Genomic DNA, 12,938 nt, shown 5'->3' on the forward strand with positions numbered 1-12,938 from the left:
CATGACAGCGATTACTTAGGGAAAAGATGGAAGTAGTATTGATCAGAAAGGGAATGAAAAGAGGTGTTTGAGATACTTCAGTATTCTTGGCCTAGGTAAAATTTACATAGGTATGTTCACTTTTTAATAATTCAATGAGCTATATGTACATATGCCTTTCATTCTTCGGGGTGTGTGTGTCATACTTTAATATCAAAGTTAAATGAAAATGCTCATGCTAACTATGGAAAATAAATAGGTCCTTAGTGCTTTGAAAGATAGTTCAGCAAAGACAATCAATATTTAAATTTGCATGTATTTATAAAAAAACAAAAAGAAAATATTGAAGAATACCTCCATAAAATTGTATTAAAAACAAAAAAGAAAAAGAGAAGAGTATTCAATTACGCTATTTTGCCTATCTCTATTTCTGCATGGACTTGAAGTGCCTTCCTTACCATTGGACATAGAGACATGTACTTTTTAAAAATTTAATCGTATTAGAGAACTAATTCCAGAAACCTTGGAATAATTTGGAAAACTCATCCTTGACATTTTGTTCTCCAGAATCACTCTAGGTATCAAAGTGCGTCATTCAGGGTTCTTCAGAGAGAGAAACAGAACCAGTAGGATGTCTGCATACGTATAATATATGTTTCATTACATATTCACATACCATGTACTTTCATGTATTTATGTTACGCACCTGGAGGGACCACCACACAGGCAAGTGCCCGGGGTGGGGCGAGCGAGAGGGTGAGCGCGCAGCCGCAGCCCGCGCGCAGTCAAGCGACGCCGGCACCCACGTCCACGTCCCGCCCCGCGCAGTGTGCAGGCCCCGGCGCGCCGCGTGGGCCGCTGGGTGCGGCTGTGACGTCGCCGCGAGCGGCCATGGGGACGTCTAGTCCGGCTTCTGCACTAGGCCTGTATCCACTGTGGTGGCCGTTCCCGTAGCCGCCCGGCCCTGCAGGTGCTGTTGCCATAGGAAGAGAAGCGCGACTGAGCACAGGTAGGGCTGCCGCGCCCCCAGCGCCGGGCCCCACGCTGTGAAACGCCGAGAAGGGGATGCTGGGAAGTGGCGCGGCCTGGCGACCCCGTGCCTCACGTCCAGGTCACGCCGTTTTGTAACCACTTTCCAAACTTTAAAAATTCATAATTGGAAACACAAATGTAATGCAAAGATAAAGCACAGATCTATATGATATATTTGGGGGATAAAAGGTATACATACATACAAATAATGTGTGTATATTTATATATGAATATCTGCTTCTACTTTCTTTTTTTGATAAAATATATATTGAGCGTTTTTGTTACAGACGCCGTTTACCAAACACAGTGAAAAAGTTAGGCGAGGTCTCTCTAAGTGTTTGCATAAGAGTTGAAAAACAGTCACCAGTATACTGTAAGAGCTGAGGAGAGTCATATAAAACAGACCAACACAGCCAGAGTAGTGAGATGTAATTGCTCTCTGCTTTCCCTAGACCACTGTAACCTACTTTTACCTAAGGGCATCCTCACTCTAGCTGTTCTGTCATCTTGGAAATTGCTTCCCCTAAATAATTGTATAGTTCACTCCCTTGGTTCACACAGGTCTCTGCTCAGATAATCCATATCATCAGAGTGGTTTTCCTGCCTACTTTGTCTCCCCATGATGCTTTATTCACCTTACATTAATTATTTTTCTTTGTGATACCTGATGTCACTTCTTTTGTATGTTTTGGTGTGAGACCCAGTAGAGCATGACCTCTGTCTTTATTTTTCACTAATGCATTTACTTTTTTTTGTTGTTGTTGTTGGCTCCTGGGAGTTATCTTTTTTTTTTTTTTGAGAGGCATCTCTCATTTATTGATCAAATGGTTGTTAACAATAAAATTCTGTAGAGGGGACTCAATGCTCAATGCACAATCATTAATCCACCCCAACCCTAATTCTCGTCAGTGTCCAATCTTATAAAGCATAACGAACAAGTTCTTACATGGTGAATAAATACTTACATAGTGAATAAGTTCTTACATGGTGAACAGTACAAGGGCAGTCATCACAGAAACTTTCGGTTTTGATCATGCATTATGAACTATAAACAATCAGGTCAAATATGAATATTCGTTTGATTTTTTTATACTTGATTTATATGTGAATCCCACATTTCTCCCTTATTATTATTATTATTATCATTTTTTTAATAAAATGCTGAAGTGGTAGGTAGATGCAAGATAAAGGTAGAAAACATAGTTTAGTGTTGTAAGAGAGCAAAGGTAGATGATCAGGTGTGTGCCTGTAGACTAAGTGTTAATCCAAGTTAGACAAGGGCAATAAAACATCCACAGATGCAGAAGATTTCTCTCAAAACAGGGGGGTTGAGGTTCTAAGCCTCACTTCTGTTGATCCCCAATTTCTCACCTGATGACCCCCCTGCAACTGTGCCTGTCTTAGGTTGTTCCTCCCTTGAGGAATCTTACCTGTCTTTGGCTAACCAGTCATCTTCCGGGGCCATACAGGGAGATGTAAAGCTGGTAAGTGAGAGAGAAGCCACATTGTTTGAAAAGGTTAGCTTTTTACTTCCTTGCAGATTTATGCCCTGTGGCTTCTATGCCCAGCATTTGTCTTGAGGTATCTTTAGCACTTGGAGGAATTATGATACTTGGTAAATTCGATATGAGGCACGAATTCTATTTAAGGGTTGTAATTAGGAAGGAAGAAAAAGCTATAGAGATAGCAGACGGAAGAAAACATGGGAAGATTGGTTATTTCTTTGACATATCTTCTCGTAGAGTAATTTAAGCATGTAGAGGTTTTAAACTACTAATTAAATTGCACACACACATTAACATAACAGGAATACAGTTACATAACCAAAGCAGATCTATAATTACCAGCCATCTCCAGTGAGGCCAAGAAAACCAGTTAGGCCCCCTAGGCATTTGTGAAAATTTGTCTATGAAATGATGGATATTGTCCAACTGTACTTGAACAGTCTGAGAGAAATAAAACAAATTAAAATAGCCCATTCCTGGGAACTGTTCACATCCCATAAGTTCCTTTAACAGTAGATAGTCTGTAGTTGTAAGATTTTGGAGCACTACAACTTGCACTTCTCCTAATTCTTGGTTGAGTTCCATCAGTGTAGATCCAGTCAAATTTGTTTTTTTACTGTATGCACAGGCGAGGTTAGATATCTCCTTCTTCATTCCAATGGCATGTCCAGGAACCGGTGGGATGAATGCAGCTACAACTGCAGCATCGCCTGGATCTTTGTTGAGGTTTTTTGGTGATTATCTTCTGGTATGAGTCTTCCAGAGAGTGCTGATGTTGGAAGTTCTTCTTCATATCGTATCTTAGTTCATTTCCTGGGTAGCCCAATTAGGCTTTGATCATCTGTATAAACACATACAGACCCTTTGCCCACACTTTGATCTGCCCTTTATACCGTTGTGTAGAACTCATTTGAGGTCACCACACAGGAACTGCTTTTTTTTTTTTTTTTTTAAGTGAAAGGAATATTATCAGAGAAGTGTACCTCCATAGCCGATCATCTGACACCCTTTAAGTGATCAAAGTTAAGGATATTTAAAGCATGCATTAATCGTTGATTTACAGTTAGTTTTATCCTATCATGGAGTAATCCCCCTTTTCTTTCTTTCTTTTTTTAATGTTTTGTTATCTTTAATCTACACTTAAATGAAGAATATTATGTTTACTAGGCTCTCCCCTATACCAGGTCCCTGCTATAAACCCCTTTACAGTCACTGCAATCAGCATAGCTAAATGTTGTAGAATCACTACTTGTCTTCTCTGTGTTGTACAGCCCTCCCATTTCTCCTACCACCCCATGCATGCTGATCTTAATACCGTCCTTCTTCCTCCACCCTTTATCCCTCCCTACCCACCCATCCTCCCCAGTCCCTTTCCCTTTGGTACCTGTTAGTCCATTCTTGGGTTCTGTGATTCCGCTGCTGTTTTGTTCCTTCAGTTTTTCCTTTGTTCTTATACTCCACAGATGAGTGAAATCATTTGGTATTTCTCTTTCTCTGCTTGGCTTATTTCACTGAGCATAATACCCTCCAGCTCCATCCATGTTGCTGCAAATGGTAGGATTTGCCCTCTTCTTATGGCTGAGTAGTATTCCATTGTGTATATGTACCACATCTTCTTTATCCATTCATCTACCGATGGACACTTAGGTTGTTTCCAATTCTTGGCTATTGTAAATAGTGCTGCGATAAACATAGGGGTGCAGTGGTCTTTCTCAAACTTGATTGCTGCGTTCTTAAAGTAAATTCCTAGGAGTGGAATTCCTGGGTCAAATGGTAAGTCTGTTTTGAGCATTTTGATGAACCTCCATACTGCTTTCCACAATGGTTGAACTAACTTACATTCCCACCAGCAGTGTAGGAGGGTTCCCCTTTCTCCACAGTCTCACCAACATTTGTTGTTGTTTGTCTTTTGGATGGCAGCCATCCTTACTGGTGTGAGGTAATACTTTATTGTAGTTTTAATTTGCATTTCTCTGATAATTAGTGATGTGGAGCATCTTTTCATGTGTCTGTTGGCCATCTGTATTTCTTTTCTGGAGAACTCTCTGTTCAGTTCCTCTGCCCATTTTTTAATTGGATTACTTGATTTTTTTGTTGAGGCGTGTGAGCTCTTTATATATTTTGGACATCAAGCCTTTATCGGATCTGTCATTTACAAATATATTCTCCCATACTGTAGGGTTCCTTTTTGTTCTATTGATGGTGTCTTTTGCTGTACAGAAGCTTTTCAGCTTAATATAGTCCCACTTGTTCATTTTTGCTGTTGTTTTCCTTGCCTGGGGAGATATGTTCAAGAAGAGGTCACTCATGTTTATGTCTAGGAGGATTTTGCCTATGTTTTTTTCCACGAGTTTAATGGTTTCATGGCTTACATTCAGGTCTTTGATCCATTTTGAATTTACTGTTGTGTATGGGGTTAGACAGTTATCCAGTTTCATTCTCTTACATGTAGCTGTCCAGTTCTGCCAGCACCATCTGTTGAAGAGACTGTCATTTCACCATTGTATGTCCATGACTCCTTAATCAAATAGTAATTGACCATATATGGTTGGGTTAATGTCTGGAGTCTCTAGTCTGTTCCACTGGTCTGTTCTTGTGCCAGTACCAAATTGTCTTTATTACTATGGCTTTATAGTAGAGCTTGAAATTGGGGAGTGAGATCCCCCCTACTTTATTCTTCTTTCTCAGGATTGCTTTGGCTATTCGGGGTCTTTGGTGTTTCCATATGAATTTTAGAATTATTTCTTCCAGTTCATTGAAAAATGTTGCTGGTAATTTGATAGGGATTGCATCAAATCTGTATATTGCTTTGGGCAGGATGGCCATTTTGACGATATTAATTCTTCCTAGCCACGAGCATGGGATGAGTTTCCATTTGTTACTGTCCCCTTTAATTTCTCTTAAGAGTGACTTATAGTTTTCAGAGTATAGGTCATTCACTTCTTTGGTTAGATTTATTCCTAGGTATTTTATTCTCTTTGATGCAATTGTGAATGGAATTGTTTTCCTGAATTCTCTTTCTATTGGTTCATTGGTAGTGTACAGGAAAGCTACAGATTTCTGTGTCTTAATTTTGTGTTCTGCAACTTTGCTGTATTCTGACATCAGTTCTAGTAGTTTTGGGGTGGAGTCTTTAGAGTTTTTTATGTACAATATCATGTCATCTGCAAATAGTGACAGTTTAACTTCTTCTTTACCAATCTGGATTCCTTGTATTTCTTTGTTTTGTCTGATTGCCGTGGCTAGGATCTCCAGTACTATGTTAAATAGCAGTGGGGAGACTGGGCATCCCTGTCTACTTCTCGATCTCAGAGGAAAAGCTTTCAGCTTCTCGCTCTTCAGTATAATGTTGGCTCTGGGTTTATTATATATGGCCTTTATTATGTTGAGGTACTTGCCCTCTATTCCCATTTTGCTCAGAGTTTTTATCATGAATGAATGTTGAATTTTGTCAAATGCTTTTTCAGCATCTATAGAGATGATCATGTGGTTTTTGTCTTTCTTTTTGTTGATGTGGTGGATGATGTTGATGGACTTTCGAATGTTGTACCATCCTTGCATCCCTGGGATGAATCCCACTTGGTCATGGTGTATGATACTTTTGATGTATTTTTGAATTCGGTTTGCTAATATTTTGTGGAGTATTTTTGCATCTATGTTCATCAGGGATATTGGTCTGTAGTTTTCTTTTTTGGTGGGGTCTTTGCCTGGTTTTGGTATTAGGGTGATGTTAGCTTCATAGAATGAGTTTGGGAGTATCCCCTCCTCCTCTGTTTTTTGGAAAACTTTAAGGAGAATGGGTATTATGTCTTCCCTGTATGTCTGATACAATTCCGAGGTAAATCCATCTGGCCCGGGGGTTTTGTTCTTTGGTAGTTTTTTGATTACTGCTTCAATTTTGTTGCTGGTAATTGGTCTGTTTAGATTTTCTGTTTCTTTTTGGGTCAATCTTGGAAGGTTGTATTTTTCTAGGAAGTTGTCCATTTCTTCTAGGTTTCCCAGCTTTTTGGCATATAGGTTTTCATAGTATTCTCTAATAATTCTTTGTATTTCTGTGGGGTCCGTCGTGATTTTTCCTTTCTCGTTTCTGATACTGTTGATTTGTGTTGACTCTCTTTTCTTCTTAATAATTCTGGCTAGAGGCTTATCTATTTTGTTTATTTTCTCGAAGAACCAGCTCTTGGTTTCATTGATTTTTGCTATTGTTTTATTCTTCTCAATTTTATTTATTTCTTCTCTGATCTTTATTATCTCCCTCCTTCTGCTGACCTTAGGCCTCATTTGTTCTTCTTTTTCCAATTTCGATAATTGTGACATTAGACCATTCATTTGGGATTGCTCTTCCTTTTTTAAATATGCTTGGATTGCTATATACTTTCCTCTTAAGACTGCTTTTGCTGTGTCCCACAGAAGTTGGGGCTTAGTGTTGTTGTTGTCATTTGTTTCCGTAGATTGCTGGATCTCCATTTTGATTTGGTCATTGATCCATTGATTATTTAGGAGCGTGTTGTTAAGCCTCCATGTGTTTGTGAGCCTCTTTGCTTTCTTTGTACAGTTTATTTCTAGTTTTATGCCTTTGTGGTCTGAAAAGTTGGTTGGTAGGATTTCAATCTTTTGGAATTTTCTGAGGCTCTTTTTGTGGCCTAGTATGTGGTCTATTCTGGAGAATGTTCCATATGCACTTGAGAAGAATGTATATCCTGTTGCTTTTGGATGTAGAGTTCTATAGATGTCTATTAGGTCCATCTGCTCTACTGTGTTGTTCAGTGCTTCCGTGTCCTTACTTATTTACTGCCTGGTGGATCTATCCTTTGGGGTGAGTGGTGTGTTGAAGTCTCCTAGAATGAATGCATTGCAGTCTATTTCCCCCTTTAGTTCTGTTAGTATTTGTTTCACATATGCTGGTGCTCCTGTTTTGGGTGCATATATATTTAGAATGGTTATATCCTCTTGTTGGACTGAGTCCTTTATCATTATGTAGTGTCCTTCTTTATCTCTTGTTACTTTCTTTGTTTTGAAGTCTATTTTGTTTGATATTAGTACTGCAACCCCTGCTTTCTTCTTGATGTTGTTTGCTTGAAATATGTTTTTCCATCCCTTAACTTTTCGTCTGTGCATGTCTTTGGGTTTGAGGTGAGTTTCTTGTAGGCAGCATATAGATGGGTCTTGCTTTTTTATCCATTCTATTACTCTGTGTCTTTTGATTGGTCCATTCAGTCTATTTACATTTAGGGTGACTATTGAAAGATATGTACTTATTGCCATTGCAGGCTTTAAATTCGTGATTACCAAAGGTTCAAGGTTAGCCTCTTTAGTATCTTACTGCCTAACTTAGCTCGCTTATTGAGCTGTTATATAGATTGTCTGGAGATTCTTTTCTTCTCTCCCTTCTTATTCCTCCTCCTCCATTCTTCATATGTTGGGTGTTTTGTTGTGTGCTCTTTCTAGGAGTGCTCCCATCTAGAGCAGTCCCTGTAAGATGTTCTGTAGCGGTGGTTTGTGGGAAGCAAATTCCCTCAGCTTTTGTTTGTCTGTGAATTTTTTAATCCCGCCATCATATTTAAATGATAGTCATGCTGGATACAGTATCCTTGGTTCAAGGCCCTTCTGTTTCATTGCATTAAATATATCATGCCATTCTCTTCTGGCCTGTAGGGTTTCTGTTGAGAAGTCTGATGTTAGCCTGATGGGTTTTCCTTTATAGGTGACCTTTTCCTCTCTAGCTGCCTTTAAAACTCTTTCCTTGTCCTTGTTCTTTGCCATTTTAATTATTATGTGTCTTGGTGTTGTTCTCCTTGGATTCTTTCTTTTGGGGGTTCTGTGTATTTCCATGGTCTGTTCGATTATTTCCTCCCCCGTTTGGGGAAGTTTTCAGCAATTATTTCTTCCAAGATACTTTCCATCCCTTTTCCTCTCTCTTCTTCTTCTGGTACCTCTATAATACAGATATTGTTCCTTTTGAGTTGGTCACACAGTTCTCTTAATATTTTTTCATTTCTGGAGATCCTTTTATCTCTCTCTATGTCAGCTTCTATGCGTTCCTGTTCTCTGGTTTCAATTCCATCAATGGCCTCTTGCATCTTATCCATTCTGCTTATAAACCCTTACAGAGTTTGTTTCATTTCTGTAATCTCCTTTCTTGCATCTGTGATCTCCCTCCGGACTTTATCCCGTATCTCTTGCGTATTTCTCTGCATCTCTGTCAGCATGTTTATGATTTTTATTTTGAATTCTTTGTCAGGAAGACTGGTTAGGTCTGTCTCCTTCTCTGGTGTCTCTGTGATCTTGGTTTGCCTGTAATTTTGTCTTTTCATGGTGAGAGGAATAGTTTTCAGAGCTGGGATGAGTGACGGCTGGAAGAACTTCCCTTCTTGTTGGTTTGTGGCCCTCCTCTCCTGGGGAACAGCGACCTCTAGTGGCTTGTGCTGGGTAGCTGCGTGCAGACAGGGCTTCTGCTTTCTGTCCGGCTGCTATGGAGTTGTCTCCACTGTTGCTGTGTGTGTTGCCTGGCTCGGGCTGCTGCTCCAAAGTGGTGGAGTCGTGTTGGAGTGGGAGCGGCCGGGAGGCTATTTATCTCTATGAGGGGGCTCCATCTTCCCTGCTGCCCAGGGGGTTAGAGTGCCCAGAGATCCCCGGATTCCGTACCTCTGGATTAAGTGTCCCGCCCTGCCCCTTTAAGACTTCCAAAAAGCACCCTCCAAAACAACGACCACAAAAGAAAAATAATAAAAAAATAAAAAAATAAAAAATGGCCCCTCGTTTTTATTTATTCTCTGGCACCAGCCTCAGGCATCTGCTCACCGGTCTTGCTGCCCTGTTTCCCTAGTATTGGGGTCCCTATACCTTTAAGACTTCGAAAAAGCGCTCGCAAAAAAAAAAAAAATTGGCCGCCCACTTTTCTTTTGTTCTCCGGTGCCGGCCTCCGATACCCGCTTGCCGGTCTAGCTGCCCTGTTTCCCTAGTATTGGGGTCACTGTCCCTTTAAGACTGCCAAAAAGCACTCACCTCAACAAAACTACAACAAATAAAACAAAACAAAACAAAAAAATTGGCCGCTCAATTTTCTTTTGTTCTCCGGCGCCAGGCGTCCGGTACCCGTTCACCGTTCTTGCTGCCCTGTTTCCCTAGTATCCAGGGCCCCCTGTGCACGTACTGTGTCTGCACTCTGGCCTGGGTGGCTGGGGCTGGGTGTTCGGCAGGCCTGGGCTCCGTCTCCCTCCCGCTCTGCGTATTCTTCTCCCGCCGGGAGCTGGGGGGAGGGGCGCTCGGGTCCCACCTGGCCGGAGCTTGTATCTTACCCTCTTCATGAGGCGCTGGGTTCTCGCAGGTGTGGATGTGGTTTGAATGTTTTCCTGTGTCCTCTGGTCTTTATTCTAGGAAGGGTTGTCTTTGTTATGTTTTCATAGATCTATGTGGTTTTGGGAGGAGATTTCCACTGCTCCACTCACGCCGCCATCTTGGCTCTGCCTGGGTGCATTTACTTTTAGTATCAATAATAAATGTTGATCCAGAGTTGGCACTCAAAACAGTTTTGTTGAACAGATGAATGAATATATATAATTTAATATTTCATATATGAGTATAAATTAACCTGAGGTGGAGAAATGAGGACATGAAATTAAGGCAGTCAGAAATCTTGAGCCCATAGCCAGACGTTTTGTAAAAGGTGGCACTTTCAAGCAAGTGAACCATGTTGAGTAGCGGGAGTGCTGGCTGTAAACCTAGGGATACAACAACAGGGACAACAAGAGAAGCTGAAAAACTAATTGGTTATTAAATCAAGCAGCACCTGATTGGATATGAGATCAGGAAGAATGGATTGGAAAGGGAAAGACTATGTCAGATAGGCCAGTTGAGAGACGTGGTATCCTGATGAGAGAAGCTTGTAGTTTACATTCAGGGAGACGTGGTAAGGTGAATATTGCACATACAGGCATGCTTAAAAAATATAATTAAATACCTTTAAGTTAGTTGGATATGGAGGTAAAAAAGTGAATGAGATCAAGATGAAAATGTAAGTTTCTTATTTGGGAAACTTGATGTTATATGCAGGAGAAGAAATAGAACAGGTAGCGTGGATAGTGAGTAATGATTGGAGTATTGGACATTTTGAGTTTTTGGCACCTGTGGAATATCTAATTAGACATGTCCAGTAAGAAATTTGCCTATACAGACCTGAGTATCGGATGAGATCTAGGAACTGGAGATAGACATTTGAAAGCCTGTGATAACTGATGCCATGGAAATGGATGAAATAAATCAGAGAGAGTGTGTGCAATAAAGTGGATCTGTAGACTCTAGAGATAGGGAACATAGGTTCTATGGTACAGGTGAAGATTGTCACAGAATGAGGAATGCCCCACATTATTCATGAGAACACAGAATGTTTTTATCTGATGACTTCTGTTTTTTTCTTTTTCTTTTTTTAATATTGGTGCCTTTCTGAATAGTTAGATGACTCAACCATCTGATTAAAAGGAAAAAAGTTTATTTTATTCTACTTTTAAGTACATCTGGAATCTTTTTATAATTAGTGTTTATACCTGAGTTTAAAATGCTATCAATTTTCAAATATACCAGCTGTGTGAAGACTATCCATTTTTGACATGGCAGTGAAAATGATATTTTAAAAATAAACATCTCACTTTTTTTCTTAGGATTGTTTAAGCTCTTCTAATTGCTTTCAAGAAAAAAGTCAAACCTTTAATAAAGTAGATTTAAAGGATCAGATAGAAATGCCCTTTTTGACTTTAAAATACAGGATTTCTATTTCTCTTAGACTTGAGTTCATTGAAAACAAACACATTTTTCTGTATTATTTTTTTCATCCTCAAGACCAATTAAGTTTCTTTTCAGTAAATCATGGAAGAATGACCAAATGAAAAATTGGAGGTAGTCTTTCAAATTATAGTGATTTTAATATTAGGATTATATTAAGAGTCCCTCTAATCTGTTAAACATATGGATTTGTAAAGACAGAATTATGTGGATTTTAGTCCCAACCTTGTCATTAATTTCTTGTCTTTGATCTTCAAGATATTCCACAGAAAATTACAGTGGTTCATTACAATGATATGTCAGTATAATTGAACGTGTTGAACAAGAATAATAAGCATCCCATATGCATTAGTAAAACAGACATGTAAATGAAAAATAACAAAAGGAGACTAGAAACAATAGAGGACATAGTAAGAAAGTTTAACATGCTCACACTGAGTCTGTATCTGACCATCTGCCTTAGGCAACTCACCATAGGGTCAAGCTATCTATTCTAATATGTAACAGTCTCTCCATGTAACCATGTGTATCAGGGATAAACATTTGTTTTAGGAGTTGAATGTCATGTGTCCACCACTGCTAAGAGAAAGTCCTGACCTATCAATATTCACTAGTGTTTGTAATTGCTATTGCCTGGCAGGGGAGAAAAAAAAAGCAGTCAGTAATTCATTCATTAGATTAACTTTCATCCACCATTACGCCAAATTTAGGGGTGAAAGAAGGTTCTAGTACATTCTCGTCCATTTACTTCTATGACACCTTACAGAATGAAAAAAAGCCATGGAGATGGATCTTTATATTTTTCAATATCTTCCAGTATGAACTAATTAGAAGAAAGTTTGAAGACTTTTGGAATGTGAATAGGAGCAAAATATTTCTACTCCAAATTATCTTTGGAAGTCATCATAAATGATACATAGGTGGAGGTTAATTTGTTCCCTGTTTTCTGCTTAGATTTCGACTTTGCTATACCTGTATTACCAAGGTACTCTTCCAAATGTAGGAGGTCATTTGAAAATCATTACTATACCATATACTAATTTATTTGAAAACCACCTGCATTCAAAATATGAAAAATAATATGTAAATTGTATAATATCAACTTTGTTTAAATATGGCAATATTTTCTTGAAGTATAGGAATTATTAGCTCCATTAATTTTCCACAATTGCTAATTAAGCATTTTTAAAAATGTAACCGTCATAAAAAAAAACAGCTAACGTTTCATGCTAATTGGAGTTTTACATGTGCAGAATGTTAAAGCAGAGAAAGCACACAGATGGAAGCTGCAGGTGTAGCCATCCTCTTAGGCTTATTTTGTGATAATCATGAGATTGGTTCCTGAACAGGATTGTATCAAGTATGGGGAAGGTTCTGAGATTTACCCTGCTTGCTAACTCACAGGTTAGCCTGCCATACAGTTTTGTGTTTGGCAGAAAACATGAGACATCTGTATCACAGAAAAAATACTTTGTTATTCAGGTACAAGAAGTATGAACTTCATAATCATATCCGTGCCTCTCCCATGCTCCTAACCCATATGCCCTGCACATCATGCAGGTGGGTTGAGATGTATTCAACATGCACAGTGGTTTGTCTCACAGATAGGAAACCCCAAGATTATAAAACCTCAATATTATATAA

At 39.2% G+C, this 12,938-nt stretch overlaps 1 long non-coding RNA gene across 1 annotated transcript in view; it reads left to right on the top strand.

Annotated features, from left to right (window-relative positions):
- Positions 1-691: 691 nt before the first annotated feature.
- LOC130681385 (uncharacterized) overlaps positions 692-12,938 on the top strand; it is a 158,846-nt gene continuing 146,599 nt past the window's right edge. The window contains exon 1 of the long non-coding RNA XR_008994505.1: positions 692-988. This is a non-coding gene — a long non-coding RNA (uncharacterized LOC130681385). The remainder of the gene's footprint in view (positions 989-12,938) is intronic.

Source organism: Manis pentadactyla, chromosome 17 (genome assembly GCF_030020395.1).
Source record: "Manis pentadactyla isolate mManPen7 chromosome 17, mManPen7.hap1, whole genome shotgun sequence".
Taxonomy (NCBI): Eukaryota; Metazoa; Chordata; class Mammalia; order Pholidota; family Manidae; genus Manis; species Manis pentadactyla.